General features: G+C 31.8%; 1 protein-coding gene across 3 annotated transcripts in view; it reads left to right on the top strand.

Annotated features, from left to right (window-relative positions):
* LOC118181251 (cell adhesion molecule Dscam1-like) overlaps positions 1-25,032 on the top strand; it is a 1,046,077-nt gene that overhangs the window by 846,341 nt on the left and 174,704 nt on the right. The gene's annotated exons all lie outside the window — the stretch shown is intronic.

Below are 25,032 nucleotides of genomic sequence, written 5' to 3' on the forward strand. Positions count from 1 at the left end.
ACGGAAGAACCTGGCTCGAATCCCGGAGATGACAATGTTGTAACTGTCCGTCCTTTCATAGAAGACCAATGCTGTGTGACCAATGCTGAATAGGCAAATACCCGCCATTGGAATAAAAAAAAGTTATCATTTTGCATTACTTATAATTTCAAAGTTTACTATAAATTCTGCTTTCCGTTTCTTCGCCAAGAATGTAAATTAGTAGATTATATTTAAGATGATGTTTTAGATTGTAAGGCAGAGCGGGGTTTTACCTCTCGAAGACAGGTTACTACAGTGGGTACAAAAAGTATTTGCACACATACATTTTTGTTCACAATTTATAAGAAAATGAATTAAGAAATACAAAAATTGGCATTTAAAAAATAGAATAAGCTTATTCGTTTAAATTAATTACAAAAATACAATAATATTAATAAAAAACATTTTTTGCAACCATATTAAAATAGCTTATGTCAAAAAAGTATTTGCACACTCAACTCAACTATAGCAAATTTGCATTTTTAAGCTATTATTTGACAGTTATCCCGCAGTAAATAACATACGTAAGACGACTATAAAAGGAGGTGTTGTCGAAACGTTGGCAGTTGATTGTCGATTTCAAATTGTAATGGCACCTAAGAAATCTGAATTGCCGATTTCGTTGCGAGAAAAAAATTGTTTCTCTACGTGAAAATGGCCTAAGTTATCGAGAAATAGGTAAAAAAGTAAATGTTTGCTTCTCTACTGTTCGGTATATTATAAAACGTCAGAAAGAAAGAGGATTTACATCAAATAACTTGCGCTCTGGACGCCCAAGGAAACTTTCACTGCGAAAAGCTAAAAATCATAAGAGAAGCATCGAAAAATCTATTTGTTAGTGCAATTACTTTAGCCAATGATGTCGCTTCAACATCTGGAGTTCAAATCTGTGACCAAAGTGTTCGAAATGTCCTGCACGATGCACACATTTATGGGAGATCTCCAAGGAAAAAACCTCTCATAACTGAACGAAATAGACTGAAGAGACTTGAATTCGCTAAGGTATATATCAATATACCAATTGATTTCTGGAAAAATGGCATATTCTCCGACGAGAGTAAGTTCAATATCTTTAAATAGCAGGAAAATATGCAGGAAATTAGTTTGGAGAAAACCTTGTACTGCTTTTCATACCAAAAATGTGTTACCTACAGTTAAACATGGAGGCGGTTCTGTTATGATTTGGGGGTGCATGGCTAGCAAAGGAGTTGGTAATTTGTGTTTCATTGATGGGAATATGACAGCTCGAACCTATATTGATGTGTTGCGAGATAACTTGCCACAAAGTGCAATAAAATTAGGTATCAGTAATTCGTACTATTTTCAGCAAGACAACGATCCCAAGCACACTGCCGGTATAACACGTATGTGGTTGCTTTATAATGTACCCAGAAAACTTGCCACTCCACCACAATCACCAGACTTAAATCCTTTGGAAAATTTGTGGAATTCATTGGATTTAAAATAAGAAAAATGAAGATTTCAAGCAAATCTGCCCTTAAACAAGCCCTTATTGAAGAATGGTCGAATACTGACCCTACTGTTACAGAAAAAATTTAATTAAATCAATGCCAGCAAGATTACAAGCAGTAATAGATGCTAAAGGATTGCATACTAAATATTAGTTATTTGAAATTTGCTTATATATTTTATTTCTTTTGTATTCATGCAGGTGTGCAAATACTTTTTTGATACGAGATATTTTAATTTTGTTACAAAAAAGCATTGTTATTTATATTATTGTAATTTTTCTGTTTGTTTTGGATGATTAAACTTATTCTGATTTGGCAATACAATTTTTTTTTATTTCTCGTTGCTTCTTTTTATGAATTGCAAACAAAAATGTAGGTGTGCAAATACTTTTTTTACCCACAGTAGATTTTGCCAGCTTATCAGGTTACTCATTAAGATTGCAGTTCTTCGGCTTTGTATTACTGCTGTCGATATTTATGTAATTCTTATGCTGGTGAAAAGTTACGAGCCGACTTAAAGTTAAAAGTGGTCTCTGATTACTAGGCTTAGTTTAACTTTTCAGTTTATCCCATTGTTACTTAAGTTACATTGCCACAAGTGGTGGCTAGTTTTATAAGCATGAAACGTCCATTTTATGTTGAAATTCTTATTAAACAAAAAGGTTATTTTGACCTTCTCAGGTCTCTTTCTTTAATTCAGACACAGCAACAATTTTCTTCAAGTTTCCTTTAAAAGTTTAATATAAATCATAAAAGTGAAGAAACAATCTGTTAGACGTAGATTTTTAGCACAGAAACTGTATCGATTTCGAGGGAGAACAAAGTGCCTCTTCATCAGGGGCAAAGAAATCTACAACTGAAAATAAGTATAAAAATTAATATAAGTTAATGCTATCAAAGCAAACCTATAACGTTTCTCAATCAAACTATTAATCTTCGTTGAAATTATGCAAACCACTCTTTTTTTATCGGTTAATTAAAATGTATTTGAACTATTGATATTTATCTCAATGCATCAATTTAACTAAATGGCTTTAATTTTAATTATCTCCTTTTCAAAATATTAAAAAAGGTTTATATCACAGTATTTTAACCTTTACTACCTTGTAGGAAGTAAAAAGGATGTGTAGTAATCGCAAAACATTTCGGGTGAATATTTCAACGAAAGTATCCATTTTGACCGCTATCGAATGCAAGTTAACGAAGTTTTCGCCAGACAACTGTACGTGAGGACAGAATAAATGACGCTTTTTCCCCTAACGGAATCATAAAACTGATTTAAAATGGATTCAGAAGAATTTTTTTTTCGTGGCGTCTGTACGTACGTATGTATGCATCTCTCATAACTCAAAAACGAGTAGCCTCAGAATGTTCAAATTAGGACTGCTATAACACGTAGATGTGCACCTTTTATTTTGGTTGCAATCAACTGCCGCACCAAAACTATATAAATATATATATATATATATATATCCACTCTGTTACTCGGCTCGGTGAGCTCACTTTCTTTATTCTTATGTTTTTGTTAATTGTACATTTTTTGCTTTAAAAATGATTGAATTATGTTGTTCATATATCTCCCGGTTAAGGTTTTTATGCCTTTAATTAACCTGCATGTTATTGTTGTAGAATTATCAACAATTTAAAAGTTGTTTAAGTGTGGCTAAGACTAAAATTTTTACCATAGCAGCCATATTTGTTTACATTTGAAACTTAGCAGAATAGTGGATTTGTTCCCAATCTAGAGAAACTAAGCTTCGCAACAACAAAATAACGTCTTTTATTATTGCGAATTAAATTGTGCTTAGTCCATTTTGTAATTATAATTTAAGTTGATAAATCATCCCATATAGTGACTCACCATAGAGTCCACAACAAACTAAATCAGTTTCTACAACTTCAGTGTCTTTTTGCTGAGATCAAAAGTAAACTTTTTTGTCAGTTTTGTGCACCAGAAAATCTGCGTTCATGTCCACTGGCCGAATTGCTTGTTTTTGCGCAGAAACTGAAATTTTAACTGTATTTTTTTTATTTGTTTCAACCGTATTCGGCGTTTATGTTTTTCTATATCTTTCAATTTTTAATATAGATATTTTGAGTTTTTATGTATTTTTGCCTTGTCGCGAATTGAGAACTGAATTAATTGAATGCGAAATATATCTAATGAAGTTCGAGGAAATACGTTTAAATGAAAAACAGGAAAAAATGCGTATAATTTAATATTCCGTACAAGGAAATCATATGGTGTACACAACAGTTTTTTTTATTCAATAGATACCGCAGCTGCGCTTTTTAAAATTTCCTTTTTATTTTTCTTTCATGTATATCAACGACCTTTTCCTGACAAAATAGCGCAAAATATTTTTGTTACTTGAAAGCGTGGAGCTAGCTCTATATCACTCTTTATCGAAATGTTAAATTTGGGTAATTTTAAGGTCTGCATGTTTCTTTTCCGTCGTTCTTTCTCAAAAGAGAAATCAAATATTCATGCTTTCCTTAGAATGTTACGTGATATATTTCACTGCTTTTCTTTCTTGGAATGTCAGAAATATTTTAGCTTCATGTGTGCCGCAGTAATATTTTTCTAGGAGTTTTTTCGTCAAAAATAGAAAGCTTGCTTACGTCCAAGTTTTTCAACCATTCTGAAAATTTAATTTTTAATAGAGGTAACTTTTTAAAACCAAGTTTAAATACTTCTTTAAAAGCTTTATTCTTTTTTTTAAATATTTATCTTATTTTTCCGAACAGTGTCAGATTACATTAAATTTTATTTGTTGTAATCATAACAAATGTTCTTAAAATGGAACATGTTTTTTACATAAACAAAGTGTAAATATTTCAATAGCTGTACATTCTAATAAGTAAAATTAAGTAAATTAAAACGCATTTCTCATGAATAATATCTATTGGTAATACATTTTGCCTCGTTAAAGGGTAATTGATAATTTTTAAAATAAATTGCTTGATATTCAAATGTCTGATTTAATCCACTGAATAGGTATAAAAGAAAAAAATATATTCTGAAAGAAAAATTTGAATAACAAAATATTACTATTTTTTTATAACCAAAAAGTGTATAACATTTAAATTCTAAGATATCCCGACTTATCACAATGAAACACAAATTAATTTTTTATCAGATTAGTACCTAAACTTGACAACAACATTTTTGTTGTATAATTTTGTTTCAATTGAAAAAAAAAAATTAAATGTATGGAGATGTTTCAAATTAATTGCGTTAATTGCGATCTCAACTGGCCTGCAGTGTTGGGTAAACAAAGTGTCAGTTACGTCCACTCTTCTACTCCACCAGTGGCCGCTAAGATCGCTGAACACTAGTAGTTCGTCGTGGCCTTACTTCCTGACGAATGATCTTGCTGTACGGGAATTTAGGTGTCTTTCTTTATTTAGGTGTATTATTAGGTGAATTTAGGTGTCTTTATAGGAAATAATGATTAGATAAGATAAGAAAACCTGAACAAGAATGAGCAAGTGGCGCCATCTGTTGGCGAAATCAGAACTAAAACATAATTTCTCTAAAAGCAGAAGGCAAATTTGGATTGGAATTAGGATCGTTAACTAGAACAGAAAGATTTTTATGAATGTGAAATGCCTCTAGAAAATCCAGTTCTCCAATGGAAGATGTTTTTTGAATAATTTTGGCAGCAGAAAAATTGAAAGTGTGATTTTCGGACTAGCAATGTTGAGCAACAGAAGACTTCTGTGTTTCCTTTTTTCTAACATATGCCTCATGTTCTTTGACGCGAAATTTTAAGGCTCTCTTAGTTTGGCCAATGTAAATTAAACCACACTGGCAAGGAATCCTATAAATACCCCAGGAATTCATATCCGGAATGGGGTCCTTGAGTATAGAAGTTGGAATTTTATTGATGGGAGAATAAACAACCCGAAAGTTAAATTTCTGCAAAATATGTGCAACTTTATAGCTAATTGATGGAAAGAAGGGAATGACAACAGAATTTTTATAATCTCCTAAAATAAGAGTGTGGCTTTTAGTGTGTTCAGATGAGAATTTTTTAACTGCTTGATTAATAATGTTGGGTGAAAAGCCCAACATTTCTCTTGCATCGAAATTGAGGAGGTAATTTCTCTCACTCAACTCTGTTTGAAACAAACACATTTTGTTTTCCAAAATAAATATTACAAGCAAACTGAGGGATTAGCCATGGGAAGCCCCCTCAGTCCCATCCTGGCTGATATCTACATGCATTATTATGAATCAAAATTGTTTGAAACTTTAAACTTCCCGGCATGGTTCCGCTACGTAGACGATACTTTTACCCTGTTTGAAGGTAATAAAGATGATTTAAATAAAGTTCTTTCAACAATGAATTCTATTGATCCTGCTATTCAGTTCACTTTTGAACTTGAGACTTGCAATTCTCTTCCGTTTCTCGACATTCTGGTCACACGTAATACATCCAACTTCAGTACTACAGTTTACCGTAAACCTTCATCGGTTTGCCTTCCACCACACTTTAAATCATGTCATCCGGCTAAACAAAAGTTAGCTTCATTTTATTCCTATGTTTTCCGTGCTCTTCAAGTTTGCTCCTCCAAACTAGCCCTTGATGAAGAACTAAATTATTTAAAAGCAATAGCTATTGACAGGGGCTTTTCACCCAACATTATTAATCAAGCAGTTAAAAAATTCTCATCTGAACACACTAAAAGCCACACTCTTATTTTAGGAGATTATAAAAATTCTGTTGTCATTCCCTTCTTTCCATCAATTAGCTATAAAGTTGCACATATTTTGCAGAAATTTAACTTTCGGGTTGTTTATTCTCCCATCAATAAAATTCCGAGTTACATACTCAAGGACCCCATTCCGGATATGAATTCCTGGGGTATTTATAGGATTCCTTGCCAGTGTGGTTTAATTTACATTGGCCAAACTAAGACAGCCTTAAAATTTCGCGTCAAGGAACATGAGGCATATGTTAGAAAAAAGGAAACACAAAAGTCTTCTGTTGCTCAACATTGTTGGTCCGAAAACCACACTTTCAGTTTTTCTGCTGCCAAAATTATTCAAAAAACATCTTCCATTGGAGAACTGGATTTTCTAGAGGCATTTCACATTCATAAAAATCTTTCTGTTCTAGTTAACGATCCTAATTCCAATCCAAATTTGCCTTCGGCTTTTAGAGAAATTATGTTTTAGTTCTGATTTCGCCAACAGATGGCGCCACTTGCTTATTCTTGTTCAGGCTTTCTTATCTTATCTAATCATTATTTCCTATCTTGTTCATTTGCGGTTTTGCAGCTGAAGATGATGGTTCGGTAAAACCATCGAAACTAGTCCTGTGAAAATTTTGTAGGTTAACGCTGATTTTTGTTTTTTGACTTCTGTATTAGTAAAGTGATTAATGCTGATTTGAATCTTAAAAATGCGAAAAAATGTAATGTGCATCGTCTTTGTCCACGAAATATCTCCGAAAGTAAAACGCTAAAAAATTTTCTATGAGAAAAAATGATTCGGACAAAAATGAAAAAAATTTATCACAAAAGATGAATCTTGGGTATATTTAACCCTCTGATCGTTATGACCGGGTTTAGGCGGTCAAGACGGCCTACCTCGAAAGCGTTACGGACGCTTCTAGGCGGTCACTGGAAAAGTGTTCGAAAGCGTTACTGACGGTTCTAGGCGGTCAGTGGTGAAGACTTCGAAAGTGTTATGACCGCCTTAAAGCGGCCGTGCAGATGTCTCCTGCCCCCCTTATTTCTGGAACCCTGGAGATCTCTAAATGACAGTTCTCAGTAGGAGGCAAAGAGGGTTGCTCTTTTTCGTTTTAGACCGATATGTTTAATCGCCAGGAAAACGCTTGAGCATGCAGTGGTTTATAAAAACAAACAAACGTGGACATTCTTCGCGAAATAAAAAAGTAGCATGTAAGCATGTTTTTTCAATACTCTCTTTAAACAGATAACATTTTCATAAAATATCCTTTAGTTTTTAAATTGAATGTTCAGAAATATGCGAAATGCTCGTGAATTCAATTAAAAAATAGCATTAGGAAATATTTAAACAAATTTACTTATGGATATATAGATACATAATTAAAACCGATAAGTTATAAATTTTAATTATTCGAGCGAAACGAAGCGCATTTAATTACTGCGTTTAATATGAATTATATATAATTACATGTAAAGAATAACATAATTAAGCAATAATTCAAATAAAAATTAGCCATCAACAGTAATTTATAATAAGCGTATTTTGAACGGGTTTATGAAGCATAATCTTATTTGATAGTAAAAATAATAATGGCGAATTATTTATTCATTTTGGAACAATATTCGTGGCTTATACTGGTTTGATGAAGTTCTGTTCAAATTCATTTCAAATATTCCAAATCTTTTTATGTACATTGATTTTAATGCGATTTTTATTAGAAAAAAATTCAATGAGTTTGATTTTCTTACATAATTGTAATTACATTGTTCAACGTAAAATAACTACAAGCAGAAAGGCAAAGGTGTGTTAAAATTTCTGTATTTTGCTATATAAATTATTAAAATAACCAACCTACAGCCTAACAACTGAATGTCCGAAATATAACCCGCAACTTTTCTAAAAGTAACAAATTTCAGTTAAAAAAAACCGCAGTAAATAAATAAAACGAAATACTATTAAGAAAAGAAGCACGAAAATTTATTTTTTTATATTTACTTACTTTATTTTTAGTTCAAAGGGGCAATTTGCCCTGAAGGACTTTTAATTTCGCTTTGGCATTTTTCATTGAAAACTATAAACGGCGAATCACTTTTCAAATTGTTGCCACTAAATATTATCGCTCTGTATTATACTTAAAGAAATTAAATATTGAAGAATATGCATGAATGTACGCATGTTTCTCGCATTGTGATAAAACAACGGTACCTAGAGCTATCAAAATTTAAATAACGTAATCTTCCATACAATATGGGCATGTGGAAGCCCTAATTTGAATTTGAAATTTGTTTTATTATCGATTTCATATTTTATAACACTTCAACGAATTTTTGATTAAAAAACTATACGATTTCAAAGCGAGTAATGTCAACACCGTACGAAAAAAATCCTATTTTTATCTCCAGCGCGAGAGACTCTAAGATACGGTCATTTTAAAATAATTTTGAGATATTGCTGTTGAACTGAACTTTATGGTTTGAGTACGTAGAACATGATATTTAATGAGGTAACACACAAAACGTTAAACACGCTCCTTTGGACGTAGTTTAAAATCTGAAACCTTTCATATTTTTATTTATTAGTCCAAAGGGACGTATTAGTATTTAAAACAATAGTCTGTGAGAGACTATTGTTTTAAATACTAATACAGTTTTCGTTTTTGCGATTTTGCGTTGAATCACTAGAAACGGCGAATCACTTTTCAGACTGTTGCCACCAAATGCTTTTAGTCCCGCATTACATTTGAAGTAATTAAATAATGAAAATCTGCGTAAATGTATGTATATTTCTCGCATTGTGATAAAAAAAAGGTTTGAAAAAAGGCCATCCAAGTTTGAATGACGTAATCCTCCTACGAATATGGGCTTGTGGAAGACCAAATTTGAAATTTGGAATTTGTTTTATTATCTATTTCATATTTCGTGAAACTTTAACGAATTTTTGAGTAACAATCTCAAAGATTTCAAACCAAGCAATAGCAAAAATCTACGGGGGTGGAAACCTTTTTATCTCTAGCGCGCGGAATTGTGTACCGGAAATTCTAAATATATGCTCATTTTAAAATTATCGACATTGCTATTGAACTGAATTTTATGGTGTAAGTGCAAAGAACATTGTATTTAATAAATAAAGGTAGCACACAAAACGTTAAAGAAATGTCCTTTTGGACGTATTTTTTTTTTATTATTATTATTTTTATTATTATTTTTTTTTATTGTTTTTTGAATATATGTTGTTGGCGAATGACGCAGTAGTCGTGTATAATGTAGTCGTGTATAATCTGAATATATAATAATTATTTGTGCTATTTTTTATTTGAAATGCATAGAATTCTCTAAAATAGTAGCATTCTTAGATTGAATATTGTCTAAGCAGGTGCAATGGTATTTTAACTTCATTACCATATCAAATACAGTTTCTTTTTAATTTAAAAACTTCGGTCTGAAGCACCTTTTTGAATCATAGTATGAGTTTTAATAAAATTTGTAGTAGTCCGAATTTTTAAAAGTATTTAGAATTACTGAAATAAAAAATAACCTTTTTAGAATTTCTTTATCAAAGTATTACATCTTAGGCCAGCAAGACTTGATTAGTAAAATCTGGGAAAGGATCTATGATTGTTTAGTAAGAAGTAAAAAAAAAGTACTCTAGGTCTAAGCAGTAAAAAAAAGCTTGTCCCTCTATAGAAAATTGTCACGTATGTTAGAAAAGATTTTGCAAGACATTAATATTTTAGCTTAAACATGATTTTTTTTTTTTAATTTAGTCTCTTGTTTTGGAGATGGTGTTCAAGCATTTTACCATAATTTTATTTTCACATGTGCAGAATTTTTATATTTTTTATTGATTGCTGTATTTTTAACTTCCATAGCATAAATTAAGGAAATACACATAGCAACTTCAGCCATAAACAGATGACTTAAGAGAAATTTGTTTTGACATATTATGTGAAAGACTAAATAAATATTAAATGCTTTTGCATTTATGTTACATGACAGTAATTAGAAAACAATAACTGTAGATGCGCAAAAAACCTGTACTTATAACCTTCTGCATTTTTAAAGAAAGTACAAAATAGTTCAGAATAGCAGATGGCTTTCAGATCATTCAGTAATGTCATCTCACGTTTCGGAAGAACTGCAGTAGTTCAGATCATTCAGTAATGTCATCTCACGTTTCGGAAGAACTGCAGTAGTTCAGATTTGTCCTAAAAGACTAATTACACCCCTGGGGATTGGCGTACTTAGGGAACTGAAAAACAAGCTTTGAAACATACTCATACAAAAGTCCTACCTTTTCTTCGACAGATAAATGACAGATGTGATATTTGAACACATGCTTTCAAGCAGTTGTTTCCTTCTAAAAAAGCGTCTTGCGCGGCTAGCAGGATCCTAGCAAAGTCTTGTAATAGTCTCTTGTTTTAAATATGCTGTGTTCGAACTCAGACTCAAAGACAGGCATTTAAAGATTTTATTAATGCTTTCTTTTACATTCAGCGATTCAATATTTATTAAAAAAATAAACACATAAATAAACTTGCATAGCAGATCAAAATTATGTTGCTGTGGAAATGTTTCATCAACAGTTATTAGTAGTTATAACAGCATAACTAAATAAGCCCATTTCGAAATATGGATGATATTGCATTCATTATTTTTAATCTGAAACAATATCATGTTGTTATTACAAGATAAAATGGCTTAAAATAAGCTGACACATTATAAGAAAATTTTTTAAAATGAAAATTGGATTCACTTTCTTTCACATAATTTATGACCAGCTCTTCCAAAATATTTTAAAGCTTACTTTACTACATAATAGAAATGTCTCCACGTTCGTTGTTTTTAGTTAGTTAGCAATTTTAATTGGGGCTGTTATATAAGAAGGCTATTTATCGTTGTTGTTGTGTTACAGTATTTATTTTATTGTATAAAGCAAATTTTGATCAATTGGTTAATTTTATAATGTATAGAGGAACTTCAAAAAGAAAAAAAGTAATTTCCACCGTTATAATATGTCCTTAAATGGTTCCCCCAATAAAAACATAGTTAACTAAGTAGTATACTACATTATATTAATTAATTTACTAACCAAATAGCGAAAACATTTCAAATTCGAAATCCATCTTTTTACTAAGTACTTTTTGCAAAGTAACAAAAATTCTAATCCCTTTGATGTTTAAATTAAAGATAAACAAAAAATGTTTTTTTTTTCCCATGAAATGCTAATTTTATGTTATTTGATAAAAACTGGGAAGTGCAAAATCAAAATCCTGGCGAAATACATATATTTATGAATGAACACAGCACACAAACATTTCTTCACCCTAAGCACGAACACAAATAATATTTTAAACAGCTTAAAATGAATCCAATTTCAAGGTATTTAATTTGTGATAGATAATGACAGCTGAAAACATTTTCCAATATTACAAGATAAAATGAGGTTATTTCTCACATAGTTTCACAAATAAACTCACAAAATAAAGAACGCTTTTTTAAATTTTTAATTTGCAGTATGTTAAATGCTTTATTGAAGAATTTGCAATAATATCGTTCTGATTTTCATTTTATCCAAGATTGCCATTATTTTTTCCTGATGAGCAACTTGCTAATTATTAGTCTAATGTAGAGTCCTCCTTCTGTTTTTTCATAAAATCGCCTTTGTAAATTTAGAGTTTAATTTAGCAAAACGTTTTCCACCTAAGTGGTAAAATGTCTTCGTAAAGGATTCCCTAAAGAAATCTGCCTTGTATTTATGTTGCATTTAGGGATATTTTCAAAAACACACGCTGTTAATTGTGATTTTTAATAGGTGAACAAAAGAAATATATTTTTAAGAAAGAATATAACTTAACTGCAGCGCTATATCTTATTCCTAGATAGCGAAGCTTGATTACAAACTCAATTTTTAAAATACATTTAATTATCTTTATGCTTTAAAAAATGCCTTGTCTGGTAATTGTAAATGCATAAATCACTTGTTTTTTAAAACTAAGTGATTCACTCTAAGTTGAATAATTACAAATAGCATAATGTGAACGATTAATGAAGCTAGAACCGCCAGTTTATTCTTATGTAATTAATACAAATTTCATTGTTTCAGCATCCTAGTATCTTTCTTGTTCCATACTAAAGCTCACATTTAAGCTTTAGAAAATAATCATATTTCTTTCAATTACCATCCCTCAGTGGAAACTGATGAATAATAGTTTTCATGCATAACAAAGGTGTTTTACTGGGTATTCGGATAGAAAAAAAAAATTCTCGAATAATCTGAGTTGTTAATATATTTTTGGATAACATCCTGAGTGGAATTCATTAATAATAGTAAAGCCATGAAACAGGTAAACTCAAAACGTCCTTGGAAGGATCAAAATCATGATCGATTCAGTTATTTAAATAACGCAAAGCTGCGAGGGCTACCTGCCTATGAGGAAGGATGCCTTCGTGGAGGACATTTTGAGAGAAACTAGCATATTATACAGGGGGAAAACCACAAGAACCAAACATGCAGCCGGTCAGTTCGCTTGTGATCGAACCCAAAACAGGTCGAACTGCCAATATTCAGAGGTGTATCTTAACCACTGATGAGGCTTGGATCACAATCATGAATCTTCAAACTTATTCATCTAGACGTGCTGTCAATTTACCTTACAAGGGCACCCTCCAAAAAAAAGATTATTCCTTATATTCTCCTCCCTTAAGGACCGGGATTCGAACCACAGATCTTCCAATTTTACTAGCTGGATCTGCTACTACTTGCACCACCACAGGACGCAAGGTAAACCAGTAAGTCTTTATAAATGTACTAGCACGACAGCATTAATTATATGAATTGTTGAGCATTTTAACTTCGAAAATTAGATAGAATAGTATTTGAAAATGAATATTATGTTCAATTATTTTTAAGTTTGTTTGTAAACTGATCGTTGCCTTTCCAATTCAAAAAAAAATTTCGAATCATATCTAGATGCTAGATATATCATTAAAACATTTACTTGATTTGGCCACCCACATAACTTACACGTTGACCATTTAAATAGAGCACTACCAATTGGCACATTCGCATCTCTTTTCTATTTCGCATCTCTTTCTCGGAAACAAATATACCTCTCTAGTAGATTAATGTATAGGTAGCAGACATTCTGTCACTGTCAGCCGAGCGGTAAATTCGCTGAATAGTCGCAGAATACCGAGTTCTGACTTAAGTTCGATTCTAGGAGAACGGGCTGGCTGCATGGGCGTTTTCATAGTTTTCCGCATATATAACATATATACGAGCAGTTTTTTTAAAAAGTCCTGGGGCCCACCAGCGGCCGAGCGGTAAAGTGCTGAACAACACTGGTAGTTCGGTCCGAGGTTCGAATCCCGCGAACGGGCTGGCTGCATGGCTGTTTTCGTGGTTTTCACCATGTGTAACGTGTATACGAGCCAGTTTCCCTTAGAAAGTCCTCCACGAAGCCATCCTTCCCCTTAGGCAGATAGCCCTCGAGGCTTTGCCGTAATTAAATAACCTAACCTTTAAAAAGTCCTCCACGAAGAGACCCTCCTCTTAGGCAAACAGCTCTAGCATGCTTTGATGTAGTCAAATAAGCCAAAACATTCTGTTGGCGAAAAAGCAAGATTGCATTTATCGTGAATAATTTCTAATGCAAAAGTTATACTTGTTACTAAGGAAAGAATTTATTTTTGTGTAAAATTCAGATTGCCTGAATTTTAACAATTCTCAGAAACGAAACACAAATAACAAAAAACTAAAAAAATATTTATAATTAATTAGGATATATAAACGATGTAATCATTAAGCATATTTTTAGTAAGAAAGAATATTTTGTAATAAATAAATGAAAAATATATTTAATATTAAAGAATCCTCTATATATCTCTACAAAGTATAAAAATTACAAATATTTTTCAAGGTGCATGTGTATATGTACCTGATAAAGATTTACATTGTTTATTATTCTAGCGATATTTTTAACCAGATGCATATTTTCCGTGAGGCATTTTCCGGAGATTTTTTTCACCGATATACATTTTCAGGATATTTTCTTGGCATTCGTTTTACTCAAGTGGTTAGATTAAAGTGTTATTTTGTATGTCGTGAAACCTAACTAGAATTTATTTTCATTCCATAGTTGCTTCACATAAATTTTCGATTTCATGTAATATTCAATTTCATAATGGTATTTTGAGATTTACTATACTTTTCAGTTTTTTTTTTATTAAATGTCGTCTACAACTACTTTCAATAAAATACTGATATATAATAGGGAAATATAACATACACGCGCACTCATGCTCACAAACATACATCACCATATGTATACACAGTGTTTTGTTCTGTGTGTTTACATATATATATATAGTTTACATACAAAACCGTTTTAATAATTCCTACGAAAAATGTGATAAATTTTCACGAAATAAACTGCTTGCGCTTTCTATAGTTTAACATAGATGAAGATTTTAAAGTCTGAATTTAAATAATGATATTGTGTTTATATGTACTGTAATTACTGATGAAAGGATGTTTCTGAATTTAAAGCCAGGGTAGCTTAAATTACTAACAGACGGCAAATACAAAACTTGAAATCAGAGTCTTTGGAAGAAGCAATAAATTTAGAATTTACGGTAGCTCCATTTCTCCTCATAGTTAACAAAAGGAACAAACTGACAAAAATCAGAATTATAGATTGTCCTTGCACAAAGGTAATGGTCTCCCATACAAAGTAGAAAATGTACAAAGGTGGTAAGCTTTTAGTTCAGTACCCCCTGGAGGTATATTTACGTTGAAGTCAACTTGAAGATTCCGTTATTAGGTATTTTCTTTGAAAAGGGTAATATCTTTTTCAGCACATAACCAGAAATAAGAGTTTATGTTTTCATTACTTAATCTTCAAAGCTGTATAATTTGGAGCATCTGCTTGGAAAACTATTAACTTATTTTTCATCATTCATGAAAAGAATACACACCTGCGTAAATGTCTTGGAGAAATAATATCGTTAACAATTTTGCTACAAAGAATTTTTTTTTTTTTTTTGGTTTCTATTAACATCATCTCGATAATGCACGTAGCATATAAATACTTGCATTGTAACTCTCATATAGTTAATTACAAGGAAATTGCATTGTAACTCAAACTATAAAATTCAGTTCAACAGCAATATCTCAAATTACATATCTTTAGAATTTCCGATACAGAGCCTCGCGCTGGAGATAATTTTTTTTCCCCGTACAGTGTTGCTATTGCTCGCTTTAAAATCGTTTCGTTTTTTTAATCAAAAATTCGTTGAAGGGTTACAAAATCTGAAATCGATAATAAAATAAATTTCAAATTCAAATTAGGGCTTCCACGTGCCCATATTCTATGGAAAATTATGTTATTCAAATTTGGGTGGCTCTAGGTACCGTTGTTTTATCACAATGCGAGAAACATACGTACATTTATTGAGATTCTTCATTATTTAATTTCTTTAAATATAAGACAGAGCGATAATACATGGTGGCAACGATTTCAAAAGTGATTCAGCCTCTTAGCAAAATGCCAAAACGAAATTAATAGTCCTTCAGAGCCAACCTGTACTTTTGGACTTAAAAAAAAAAAAAAAAAAAAAAAAGACCGAATGGATGTAAAATGCACAATTTAAGGGAAATTTCCTTGCGTGACAAGGTATTCCAGATTACCTAGGCTTAAAGGTAATAATTTTATCAGATTTTAAATAATGAGAAAAGGGAATTTAGACTCCCAGGTATATGATATACCGATGAGACAAATGATATGTACGTACGTCTGAGTCTGATCTGTAACAGAACTGCTATAGGCAAATATTAAGTTGCATTATACATAAAGTTTTGCTTAATTTAATAACATATATAGTGAGACATCAGATAAATAAACAGCTAATGAGCAATATATCGAACAACTAAGCAGGGAAGAAAATCACGTCATATCATATGCTCCTTTTTTAGAAGGTGGCTGAAAAACCGGCAAAAATATTTTGTAATTATGTTATTACATTAAAATTGCATAATTGAAACGGCGATAACCGAAGAATCGAATTATCGCAGTTAATTTTATATACAGTTTTAATTTAGCTGTATTAAAATTTTTAATACTTATAAATTTCATTACATTATAAGGTATTTCTCCTGCCTTCGTGGTATGATGGTCTGCATGCTCAGCGCGTAATTGAGAGGTCCGGGGTTCGATTCCCGGCAAAGGCGTTGCATATTTTTCATCACTCCTGCTTTCCAAAAATTACCTAATTTCTCTACAGTGGCGCCCGAACTAAAAGGGTGTTGGATGATGATTCTCCTTCCCCTGGATTAGGCGACCTAAAAACCCAGTTGCCAAATCCCACCTTCTTGGTTGCCTTCGTGGTGTGGTAGCTTATTTTTGCTTATTTTTAATTTTTCTGCTTCCAAAATACCTAATGTCTCTAGAACGTAAAAAATAACAAAAATTGTGTTTATGATTTCTCATTCATGAATAAGTTTTTTGATAAAATTATTCAAGCTAATTTGTTTTAAGTGCATTCTGCACTCTGATTTATCCCAGTTTGGAAAGTGTGTCTAGAAGCAAAATATTGTTTGCATTTTATTCTCCTTCGAAAAAAGTTTCAACACTTCAAATGTATTTACTGCCTTTTTTATGTCATACTTTCTCTGTGTATGTATATCGTACTTCCTCAGAACGATATATGTATATAGAGGACTGTCGTACTTCGTCGGTCCTACTTTTACATCGCACTTTATCGGAAGCTCATTTGATTTAACTGTAAGCGATGAAAAATACTAAGGTTATCTGCCTAAAGAGCGTAATGCTTTCGTGAAGGATTCTGTAAGGAAACCTACCTCACATTTGTACTCCCTATGGAGAAATCCACAAATGCAGTCAGGCATTTGCCATGATTCTGGACCAGGTCGAAAACTCAAATTCTTTGGGCTTATCCAATCGGCCACCAGAAGGCCCAGTTTTATAGAAAATTACTTGAATCAAGTCATTGAGAATTTAGTAATTTGTTACATAGTATCTGCTAAATAACTTAAAGATGACATAGATTTAAAATTCTAACATAGTACAGCGGTAATATCTCTGAACACTAGTACTTCGAGCCAGTGTCTAGTTCTGGCGAACAGGCTGACTCCATGGAGGCTTTCATGGTTTTCCTTATGTGTTAACGTCAGTGCCAACCAGTTTTCCTTAAGCAGTTCTCCACGAAAGCATGCCTTCATTAGGCAGATAATACTTACAAATACTTGTTTTGCCGCAATCAAATAAATAAAACTAAACTTAAAACACTTATGTGTTTTTGCCACCTTTTAAAGGACGTTTTACACACAACATCCTCCTGTAACAGCAATGAGATAATTTTACTTGATCGCATATTTCATATTGATATATTTTACCCGTTCCAATATTCAAAAGGATAATTATAACACTATTTTGGCTGATTATAGAGTTAGAAATAGATTATAGAACAGATGGACATAGATGATAGAAATCGATCTTTACACAGAGCTTGTATCATTGTTACATTGTAGTTGAACTGACTGCTTATATTATATACAGGTAGATAACACAAATTTAAGCATACCAAATTTATGAGTAAAAATATTACTTTAGAATGAATATTACACAAATATTTTTCAGAAAAACAATTTAAGGTGGAAATATTGTGCGATATGCATTCTAAAACAATATTTTCCTCCTTAAATTGTCTTTCTGAAAACCGTAACTGCTTTTATATGTAATATTTTATAAAAGGATTTAAAGAAAATTTAATCAGTAATTAAAGAAAATGTATTTAATATGTTTCTTCTCAAGGTATGCTATTTAGATTATTTCTTGACTTCCTTGTAGAATATTTACAAACAAATGATATTATATTTACAAACAAAACAAAAGCTGATACATTTGAGATATTTACAAACATAAGCTGATACATTTGAGATCATTTGATATTCAAACCATATATTTATTTATTTTGAAACATCTTAAAAAATCTGATGCGGACACCACATGACTTCCTTGTACGACAAATAAATGAAACGCAATTTTTGCTAAACTTCATTTAAACCTATTTCGTTTGAAAATGAGATATGATCTTCCATTTCAAAATGCCCCTTTGGCACTGCCGAAAGCAATAAAAAAAGGGAAGTGCACAATTAGATGTTATACAGATGCCCCATACAGAAACTTTCAACATTCTACGGTTAACCGTTTTTGAGTTATGCGATATACATGCATACATACGTACAGACATACGTCGCGCTAAAACTAGTCATAAGTCCCAAAAATAAAATTTCAACATTTTATTTTAAGTTATGCGTCATACGTACGTGTAAACGTCATGATGGAACTATTCAAAATGGAAATTTCCTTTGAAATATGAAAATCGAAATGTTTCGTGATTACAATACTTTATTTATTTCTCACAAGTCAAAACGGTGTCATAAATAACTAACTACTAATAAATTTATGATGCAATCTAAAGAATCATTTAAATCTAACACTTTAAACTAAAATAAACTTATAATATTTGAAAATTAAACATAAACATTATACTAAAATAAGTTGCGAAAAATTTGTATTCGAAAAATTGGAACACGAGAGAAAAAAATTCTCACAAATTCCCTTTGTATATTAAAAAGTATTTCCTCAGAAAATAAGGATAAAAAAAATGCAAGATTAATTTTTCACCATTATCGAAGCAATTCCTTAAAGAAACTGAAAATTTAAAGCATTTTACGTAGTTTCTCTTACTGATGTATATTGACTAACTTTCTGTATTCGGCACACATCTTGATTTAAGGTACGAGTAATATATAGCATATGTGTTAGTGTGCAAATTATAAAGTAGCCAAATAGAAGATAAAATACTATTTTAGCAACCAGTATCGTGACGAAGATACCATAGGGAAAAAAACTAATTTCACTATCGCTAAATTCAATGGAGGGGGGGCCCGCTTTTGAAGCAGTTTGAGTAAAAATGCTTGCCGCTTTTGCGACAGTCCTGGTAAGAAAACACGATTATTTTTACGTCGTTTTCTGAAAAAAGCCGTAACGCTCGGGGGGTTAAATGACTGCAATAAAAGATATTAATTTATTACAAACAAAGAGCAAGAAAAAAAATCTGAGAACATGGTTCAAAAAATCTAAAGAAAGTTTCTTAAATTCATTTATGATTGTTGCTGGTTTTTGATATAACGACAAACAAAAACGCAAGAGAATGCAGAAAACTGTTAAGGTCAACTCCGCATGTTATCAGGAACTTATTTTATATCCAAATTTTAAATAGCAAAATATCTTCTCTTTACCACAGTGCCATCAATCAGTGAAACTGTATCAAGACAAAGCATAGTTAAGTCTAAATCCACTGTTAATTTCCTAAAAAAAAAAAAGGAACAAGAAACGTGTTTCAAGATCATACATTTCATTTATATCTCTATTCAATCTCCTAATGTATCATCCACGAATTTTTGGGCTTTAGGACTTCTAAAACGCGAATTGTCCAAAGTCAACTCACAACCTTCCTTAGACTTCGGAAAGGTGTTCAAGAGGAACAGGAAAAGGTAGTTCTTTCAATATTGAAAATGGCGTTATTATCCTGGAAATTACGGTGTACAAAGATAGTGAAGAATAAAGTTTACCGAATGGAGCATTTAAAGCACAAACATTTTAGTAAAATATTTCTATAAATACAATAAATATCGTCTAAAGTCAAAATGTATTTAAAACTAAACAAACAATTAGGTTCATATTTCAGCGATTTTTGGATTGTTCCAACTTTTAATCTGTCTAATAAACGGGAGCCGTCGAAGAAAATTGAAATAACCATTCAGTTTATCCACACTCCTAATTTTTAAGGAAAATAGAATAATCTCTAGTAGAACTTTCAGCCGATAGCGACAAATTATTATAATTACGTTGCTTTCAATTTTGTTTTTAATTTTTATCCGTGAATGACGTGAAATACCTTGATAAGATCTATTCTTTTTCCATCGTTTACTTAAATGTCGAAATAATGATCATTACGTTCCACTCTTTATCATGTTCCCCGTACCTCAGGGAATTCATTGTTTATCCATTGTTTGCATAAGGAGATCCTAAAAACAGATAAAACTTATTTCAGTTTATTCCTCATGGGGTTTCTTGTAATTAGCTAATCAAAGGCATTTCTTCCACAGCAAATTTCGTACAGCATGCTGTATGATACAGCTGCAGTTTATAGCTTAAAATTATTAACTGTAAAATTTAAACTAATAAAGTGTGTTATTTTAATTAAAGCATTGGCATGTTCCGTGTAACACAGTACGCCTACAACATGAATTTCATTAAAACAGTGGTTTCAAGCTCAAACTGTATGAGGGCCGAATGCACGATGTGAAAGCATCTGACGGATCAAATTTGTTTTTTGAACAAAATTTAATTTTTCATTAACAAAATTCAAAAAAAAAAAAAAAAGTAAAAATGTCTGTGCTCCTAAAAGGGTTTCTTTCATTTTACACACACATACATGTTTCGGGAGAATTAGGGTTAATATACTTTAATAGTCTATAATAATATAATACTAATATACTATAGTAACCCTTTGGGTTACAAATATTAAAAAACAACATACCCTTAGAATTTTCTCTAGACAGTCACATGCTTGAGGATAAAACTGTTTTATTCCGTACACTGTTGAAACTTCAAGCTTTGAAATCATTGAGTTAGCTTCTTACAAAATTTTAAACAATATTAAAATGTTTATGCCTTCAAAATAAAAAATTCTTAGAACTAACATTTGCTAACATTTTCTATGTGTATACTGTATGTAGTCGCCAATAAAGTCTGCTTGGCTAAATTTGTGCCTGCGAAACGGAAAGGTACCTTAATTTCTTACTACGACTGGACAATTAATGGCGTTTCAATTCGGATGAAGATTGTAGTCTCTTGGAGATAATTTATTAGAAATTATTATGATCGTAGACTGTAGATGCTCGTCGGTTGTTTCATTTTAATTTTAACTGCGAAAAATGGTTGTTTACGCAAACAAAGCAATTGTTCTTAGTACAAAATCTCGTAACTGAGTATATTTATTTTTTGACAAGTACAAATAAAAATTAATAAAATTATGCATTTTTAAATTTTTGGCTTAGTTTTATATTCCTCTGTAAATTAATTAATTAAATTTATAGATTATGGGACACATTATTCATGTTCGTTTTTAATGGTAATGGAAATAATATAAATTCGGACTTCAAATATCTAAAATCTTGAAATCTTCCCAACAAATTTAAATGGCTACGCGGGCCGGAATCGAAACCACTGCATTAAAACACAGTTAGGGAATTGTAAAAATATCTGATGTGAACACCACATGACTTCCATGTATAGCCTATTAAATTATACACATTTTCTGCTGCATTCCATTTAAACTTATTTCCTCGAATTTCATTACAGATATATTTCTCATTCAGTTAATCCATTTCTCACTTCGTGGCAAAGCAAATATACACAAAAACACAAAACATCTTCATTAAAAATTGAAAAACACCAAGTACAGTTTTTTTTTTTTTTTCAATTAAAATTAGAGTTTCTACACAAAAACAAGCAATTCGGCCCTCTGGCAAAAAAGGTAGATTTTTCGGTGCACGAAACTGAAAGTTTACTTTTGGTCCCACAAGGCAAAAAGATACTGCAGGTGCACAAAGACTTCATTCACTATGATACTGAATTTCAAATGTAAACAAATGGCGATTTGTTAGGCTTAATTCACCACTTTTAAATTGTTGATAATTCTATAACTATTGCGTACAGATGAACTAAAGGCACAAAAACCTTCACCGGAACATAAAAACCACATATTTCAATCATTTTTAAGCAAAAATTTGCACAATTTACCAATATATAAAAATAAAAAAACTAAGCTCACTGAACCAGGTAACAGACTGGTAATGTATAAACGTATGTTACCGGCAAAGTATGAAATCTGGCATTCTATAGAATGCCTAGGCATTGTATATAATGCCTAAACCTAGCCAGCAATCTATGACACGATTCATATTTCACACATTTTTTTCCCAGGGATTCTATAGAATGCCAAATGACAATCCGGTAAAGTACAAAATACATTTCCGATTCGTTTCGAAAAACCGAAACTACTTATGGGAAGTTAATAAATTATGCAAAAAGACCAAAATGACTACTAAGAAGGAACCACGGGACTACTGGCCGCCGAATCGCTAGGTTGTGATGTTTGTGGAAAACAAAAGTACGTTCATTTATCCTGTTAAAGAAAGCGTTAGTACTATGCAGTATTGCGTCAAGGACACAGAGTTATTTTCCGTATTTCGTGGAAACTCATTTGAATACTGCACAGGAACTTCGTGACAGAATGGCGAAAGAACTTTCAACTAATTACAAAAACGTTACAGTAAACAACTAACTTCGTGAGCCCTGCCAGAAAAAACAAAATGGTACTAAAAAAAGCACTGATGTGAAACTTATGATTGTTTCTGAATTTAACTTCCGTTATCAGGTAGATCTTAGCTATTCCCTATCTCAGCCTGACAGAAAATACAAATTTATTACGCTGTATCAAGACCACTTCGCTATCTTTTTTTTACGCAGTTCGAAGAACTGTTTTTAATGGAACTCTCTCATTCATTTCTCAAAATAACATTTGTATTTTAGAGGAATGAATGTCTTTTTAACTTATCATAACATTTTTTTCATACTTGCCTAAAAGAGCATTTCTCATTCTATAGAATGCCTAGGTATTCTATATAATGCCTAGGTATTATATAGAATGTCTAGGTATTATATAGAATGTCTAGGTATTGTATAGAATGCCTAGGTAAAGTAAGCAATAATTCTCTTATTTCATACTTTCCCTAAAATTGTCCGGCATTATATACACTGCCTAGGCATTCTATAGAACGCCGACGTTTCATACTTTGCCGGTAACATATGTTTATATATATATATATATAATTAATATACTATATATATATGTGTGTATTATATAATTTAATTTTGAATGCTTCTAGGTTACTTCATTCAGATACATTCTACTAACTTTATTTTAGGTTATAATCAATATTACTTTAAGGAATATATATATGTATACGATTAGTGGGGACAATTCTAACGAAAAAGAGAGGTGCACAACTACAGGTTTTAGTAGTCCTATACACAAAACTTCATAAAAAACATTGTTCAAATGATTTCGAGAGCAGTTGGAGTGAATATTTTAGTTGAAATATGATACCTGAAATTTTTCGCGATTACAATACTTCCTTTACTGCGTACTAGCCTACGATAACACGATACCTCAAAGTAATTTCATTCTTACTTGTCCATACAAATATTTCAACTTTGCCAATTGTTTCACTCATAGTTTGAAATTTTTGCTTAGGTGCTAGTGAACACTTTATAAAAGGAATAATAAATAGCATCTTTCCTTTAAATAAACTCATATTCTTAAACCACGTGTCAGGAAAATAAAAATTCTGGTTTTTAAGAAATAACATTAGAACAGAATTTCAATCAGGACTATCCAGAATCTTAGGTATTCCGATAGAAATTTTAGAAATTCAAATGGAAACTCTGATTCTTAGACTAATTATGTGTAAATATATGGCTACCCGTACAAAATGTTACATCAGAGTATAATTTCTACTGTTCCGCATGGTTACGAAAATTTGGAAAAGCTGCTCCGAAGTGAAAAGTACCAGTTTTGGATCACAAGACATCTAAATTTAAATGTGAATTATACCCAAAAATTAACGAAGGTCAATATAATAAAAGAAGGATTATCGCTGTGAGAATTTTTTGATAACGATATTCTGAAGGAAATTCTTCCAGTCAAGAGTACACAGCAGTGATAAAGGGGGAAATAAGAATTTGGCGTATTCTTCTGTTACCGGGTCCGGATTCGGAAATGTATATTTGTATGCACGTGTATACATATGTCACTCAAAATAATACAGTAGTACCTTTCATCCATGGATGATATAGCTATTAAACGTATTTTAGTTACAATGAAATAGGGAACTGAGACTTTTGCTAATGTTCCTTTACTGTTCAACTAAAGACCCGTCTGTTTAGAAGACCCGTCTGTTCAGAAGTTCCGAGTTTGTCTCCATGCAGGGCTTACGATAAATAAATTCCAATCGTTGTTGCTGTTACCAGTCTCAGTTGCCTGACAATGGTCAGCACAAGCCCATGACATTCATCTTGGCAAAGAGTCAAATGCGCATGTCGTTGGGGGGAACCTTGAGTATCATGTATGTGACACCCTGATTTTAGCTCAGTTCCGTTCCCAATTTAGAGAGAGAGAACCAGGGGGGATGACTCCGAGGGTCTCCCACCTTTATTTCCTTACCACCAACCATTCTAATGGACATTCGGCTCGCCGCATATTTTGAGTGCATGCCGCACAGACACAAACATCCATGCCTTCTCCAAGATTCGAACACGGGTCCTTCGGTATCGCAGTCATCAGAATAACTAACCGCTAACCCGTTTGTGCAGCACAAATTCCAATTAAAATGGAATACGTTAGACTTTAATTTGGCATGATCGATTTATATTTAGATTTATTTATTTTCGTCTATTTATTTGGAATGATCGATTGGGGTTTATCTACCTTCCCTCTGGAAGCTTTTTTATTGGGAAAAATGTAAGGTATTAAAAGTGCTTCTTCCATCTACCTTTGAAGTGGTCAATAAGTAATTGGTCAGCAGATCGTTCAAGTAATTCAAAAATCTCGATTTCCACTCCAGGAAGAGCTCTGTTGTTTTTCAACTAATTCTAGCTCTGACTATTTTCTTTTCTGCATAAGG

The sequence above is a fragment of the Stegodyphus dumicola genome, chromosome 9 (assembly GCF_044657685.1).
Source record: "Stegodyphus dumicola isolate Sdum_Otavi_A_Nest chromosome 9, ASM4465768v1".
NCBI classification, from domain to species: Eukaryota; Metazoa; Arthropoda; class Arachnida; order Araneae; family Eresidae; genus Stegodyphus; species Stegodyphus dumicola.